Here is a 5,951-nt window from a genome sequence, read left to right on the forward strand (position 1 = left end):
TATCAGTGTGCTTGATCAGACAAGTACCAAGAGCTTTCGGTAGACTTCTTTCATTTCTGAATTAGCTTGCGACAAGTCCTAGCATTAGTATGAGTTCGTTGACCGCGTAAGGGCGATCCATCTTGATGACGAATTCCACGATAACAAGAAATCGAAATTAATCATTCGATGTCTGCGCATTCTCCCCTCTTCAATTCCCAATGAACAACATGATCTTGACCTATCATTTGTTCAATTTGGTCGATTTGATACTTAGTTAATTCTTTTATCTTTATGTTTCCACTGATACCTAATCGATAATGAACCTGAATGGCTTTTTTAGGGCCAATTCCATCAATTTTGGTTGAGGCAATTCTTACTTGTTCATCGCCAACTAATCTAGCTCCTGAAATATATAACATTCTTGATCCTTCCTTTTACTAGTCTTCTCGGCTGGAATCATAAATGGGTTGTCTCCTCTTTCATGATCCTTTCTATAGGTAGAACTACTGTGAGCGGTCTAAACTTCAACCCTTATTTCTTTCTTCATATTGTAAAGGGGAGCAAAGCCCGTTTTTCGCTCCCTCTATTGATAGAAAAAGGGCACTCCTGCCGTCATTTTAGTGACTCATAGGGCTTCCCTCAGCGCAGTCTTTTTAGTTCTTGAGAATGGTCGCCACTTCTACTGGGATCGGAATGATTATCCCTGCCCGATGGGTCTACATCCATCCCTGAATGTCGTCGGGTACTGTTAACTTCCCCGCCATTCTTGTAATTGTCAGCTGTCATCCGCGCAGGTGTGTCCGCACCCCCCCTGAGTGGATGAGAAAGAAAGGATTTCTCGGAGCAAGCCCCCAGGTTCCAGACCCAAGAGTCAACTTTCCCATATGAGCATTCGGTACATGTATCAGTCCGTGGAAGAGTGAAAGGGTCACCACTACTGAGGATCCCCTCCTAATCTTAGATAGGTCGTCTGAGGGTTCGCCGCGGTTCATTGCTGTGCTTACACACAAGGCTACCCTTTTCCGAAAGCTCCGCAGGACCACCTACCACTAGTCTTCGGCCAGAGGGGTTTATTGCACAAAAAGGCCGGGGCGCAGGCTCCCGAAAAGAGAAGCCCAACGAATGTCAGATGCAAAGCCCCGCACCTCATTAAGATCATATTGGCATACTCTCCCAAAAAAGAAAGAGCCGACCCCATTGAAGACGAGAGTGAGGTACAACAAGGCCATTTCTGTCCACCGCCCTTCTCACGGAGCCGTACGTGGACGTTACCGCTCATACAGCTCCCAGCCAGCAAGCAGTTAGCCTTCCTCTACAAGGAATGGAAGTGTGGATGAATCGACATCAAATATAGGATTGTTGTTGTACACGATCTACATTTTAGTAGTCCTAGCTATCCACTCCACTATGTGGTAGAGTGTTCGTCCCAACCCCTTCGCAGGGGAATGAGCGTTGTTGTTTGTGAGGTCTTGATCATTTACATGGACCCACTTTTCATTCCATTTGTGGGAATTTTATGATCTATAAACCGTCCCTAACGAGCGATCGGCTCATGTTTGAGCATGATGAATCACTTCGTGCCAACCTGTTCCCAATCCACTTTCCGGCCTCATATGAGAATGGAAAACTGGAGCATTTTATCCATCGGTGGATGAAGAATTGCGAACATAATAATTTCTGGTTGACCATGTTCCCAGAAAAAAAGATACTTTCGAGAAAGGACGAGCACGACTGAAGTGGCTATACATACAAATCTATTTACGGATCTATATGCTTCAATTGGAACTGGAAGTTCCAGAACAGGTGGCTGGTATACCACAATAATCAAACTTCCTTTTCTTTTTTTTATTCGGATCGGATTTATGTTGGCTTCGTTGGGAGGCTCGCGTAGTTTTTTAAGTTAGCTCCAAAAGGATAAGTTGCGTCGGAATTGATAAAGTTCCAAGGAGTTCATAATTGCATAAAAGGAGCCAAAGTAGTGGTTGCGGCGCGTTGAGGCACTTCTTCGACGGTCCCCGTACGCCTGGCCTGCCGGCCCGCTCTGGAGAATTCATGATTTATATATGTTTCAGGCCGGTGAGAGGGAGTGCGGAATAAGGATTGATTTCACTGTATCCATCGTAGCCCACCCCATCTACCTATTGTCAGAGGTCAATTGTTGCTCCCTCTCTCGAGATTTCAATCCCTATCGAGTCGGGAAGGAATGAGTAATGGGTCGGGGAATCAGGCATCAGCCCTCTTGGATTCGGTAGGAGCAGGAGTAGGTAAGTTAGTATCGATCCGGTGAATAAAAGAGAATTTAGTTGATAGAGACGTTAGATCTGGAGGAAGCATCTGGTCACATATCCCAAAACCTTCACGGGAAAGGAACGGACTCACTCGCCCTACTTCTAAAGATAGATAGAAAAGGTTAGGGAGTACCAGCTGCTGAGGTGGCATAGTGAGAGGTGAGAGCAATAACAACAAAAGCGGCGGAAGATCCTGCAGTAATATATTCGGTTGTTTGCGGTGGAATAGATTCAAGCGTCCGGGCCAGTAGAACCACAGAAAATAGGCGTTGACTTAGTTGCTTTTGCAGTTTATTTTAATCCCGATGTTGATCCGACGCAACTTACCGGTGATAGTCGCAGCCCCAGGAGCTTTCAAGGGAGGGGGCCAGGATCTCTAGTTCTGTTTTGGAATCAAAACAAAAAATGTAACTAAATAGGCAGCGAGCCGTTCAGATGAGACCCGAAGACCAGGAAGAATAAATAAGCAAAGGGAGGGGCTTCTTCCTTTAACAGAGGTAATGCTTATTCTTCTCCTTCCTGGTATTCTTGAATAAGGCAAGGCTTTTCCCTATTCCCTATCAAAATCACTTTCAGTAGAAAAATGAATTCCTCTAGATAAGTTCCCTGTCGAGAGGGAAGAAAGGAGAATTTACTTCGAGGCTTAAGGTAGTTCAGTCACCCTCAGGTCATAATAGAGTCTAGTATGACATCGGTAGGAAGATAATGCAGCTAAGTCGAGACTTGCTTCTGAGGCATTTTAGACTTTACTTGTTGTGCCGATATGATCTTTTCTCTTGTTTCAGAAGTGGAGTTTGCTGCTATCGTAGATAAGAGTGACAGAATTGATACAAAGGCTTTGATGTCCAACAACATTTTTATAAGCTTTTTCATACTTATTTTTTTTTCAAATGTAAAGATAATTGTTGATGTTTTAACATTCTTCATGTTTGTTGAAATTGATATTCATGTGAAATCCTGGCAGGGGATCATTCATATGATAGATATTTTTAGCTTCCACTTCTTTATAATTGAGTTGCATCTAAATATTCAAGATGTTGGGTTTGTGCACAAGTCATAACTACTCTAGCTTATTTATAAGTCAACAAAAAATAATTAATTCCTACATAATTCAATGCAAGTTGTACTATGTATTGAGCCCCATTTCATTTGCAACGATTAATTGGTATTAGGCACTTCATTAAATAAATTACATTGTTTATTTTCATTTATTCTTCTTTAGCTCTACAAATATTAGTACAAAGTCATTTTGCTAAATGTAGTCAAACTACTTAAATTATATTGTTAATGGAAGAAAAAAGAATAATTAAACGAAGCATGTTAGGCCGTGCATACCACGGGCCATGATCAATCTAGTATATAGAAGAAATGGTAGTTTGTTTTAGAGTGTGTTTGGTATGAAAAATGTTTTCCAATTTTCCCATGTTTGGTTGGGATAAAAANACATGAGAAAATAAGTCCAAAATCTACTTGTTTTCCAGGAAAATATTTTCTAGGAAAACATTTTTCATGAAAAACATTTTCCTATGTACCAAACACACCCTTAGAGTCAATTCCCTAAACGGTCACTCAAATTGAGGAAATTTCCTTGAAATATCATTTACGTTTCATTTAGGACCAAATTATCACCCCACTATCACTATTTTCCTTCAAATATACTTGACTCTTCAAAAAACATCACTCTCTCCTAGTTGACATGACAAGTTATTAAAAAAATTTTAATAATAGACTAATTTAATTCATTAAACTCATTTAACTAAAATAATGATCATATTGTTTTTAATTTTTTTATTAATTTATTAAGAATAAATTTTCATAAGTAAAATATTTTATCATAATTGAATTTTTATTTTTTTTATGTTATGCAAAATACATTTTAAAAACATACTATAATCTCACAAATTTTGAATACTTATAAACACATACATTAAAAAAATATTGATTTACAAATCACTCATGAACGCTAATTTATTTAATTAATCATAAATTGTATAATGAATCAATAATTTTAAAGATCGATTAATCATTTAAAAAATAATTACTTGTGTGCTTTGAAATCCATATATACTTACAATATCGTTTTAAAAAAGAAAATAGTAAGTTAATAATATTTATAGAAAATAATTTTTTTTTAATCTTTATTCATAGTACGAGAGGACCTGGAAGGACACACCTCTGGTGTACCAGTTATCGTGCCCACGGTAAACGCTGGGTAGCCAAGTGCGGAGCGGATAACTGCTGAAAGCATCTAAGTATTAAGCCCACCCCAAGATGAGTGCTCTCCTATTCCGACTTCCCCAGAGCTTACGGTAGCACAGCCGAGACAGCGACGGGTTCTCGCCCCTACAGGGATGGAGCGACAGAAGTTTTTTTGAGAATTCAAGAGAAGGACATGGCAAGACGCCGTATTAATCTCATATAATATGTATATTATTGAATTATATCAGGAAATTCAATTAATTGTTAGTTTATTTATTGATGTTTATTGTATGAAAAGTTATAATATAATATAATAACAAAGAATAAAAAATAAAAAATAAAACTAAAAAAAGATAAATAATAATTTTATCTTTCTTTATATTTTTTTTCAACATTATGAATTTATCTAAATAATTTTGTAAAACAAGTTGATTAAAATTTTCCAATAACTTAGTTAGGAATTTTAAAATTATCAGGTAATAAGTGCACACATAAATTTTTTCATTGAATTTTTTGGTGACAATATATAAAGTTACTAGACTTTTTTTTTCTTATAATCTTCCTAAATTTTTCATGTAATTTATATATTTATTTTGTAAAGACATAGATTGATGAATTGAATAGGTCTATTATTTTTCAAAATGATGATTTAATGACTGGGTAAATCAACTAAAATTTAAGGAGACTCTTGAGGTATTTTGTATTTGTAATGGATAAATAATATGATATTATTCAGTTACTATTTTCTTTTTAAAAACGATATTGTAAGTATATATGGATTTCAAAGCACCCAAATAATTATTTTTTAATGATTAATTGAGCTTTAATATTATTGATTTATCATTCAACTTATGATTAATTGATTTAAATTAGCGTTCATGAGTGATTTATATATCAATATTTTTTTGAAACTAAGTGTTTATAAGTATTCAAAATTGATAAAATTATAGTACATTTTAAAAAATATATTCTTCATAACATAAAAAAATAAAAAGTTTAATTATGATAAAAGATTTTAAGTATAAAAATTTATTCTTAATATACTAATAAAAAAATTTAAAAATAATGTGATCATTATTTTAGTTAAATGGTTCAATGAATTAAATTAGTCTATTATTAAAAAAGAAATTTAATGACATGTCATGCCAACTAGGAGAGATTGATGATTTTGAAATGTCAAGTATATTGGAGGAAAAAAGTGATACTTGATTGATAATTTGGTATTAATTAAAACATAAATGATATTTCAAGACCATTTAGGGAATTGACTCTTTGTTTAACTACATAACTTCAACAAATATTTAGAAATTAGAGTTTGTTGTATCAACACAACAACAAATTGTACCAAAAGTTCTCTAATTTGTACGGTATATTTAGAACACAACTTTATATTTTTTTTAATTATTTGTACCAAAAGTTACGACCCAAAATGAGCCGCGAGTGGCACCCACACTTATCCTACTATGTGAGCGAACCAACCAA

Source organism: Solanum pennellii, chromosome 11, assembly GCF_001406875.1.
Source record: "Solanum pennellii chromosome 11, SPENNV200".
Lineage (NCBI taxonomy): Eukaryota > Viridiplantae > Streptophyta > Magnoliopsida > Solanales > Solanaceae > Solanum > Solanum pennellii.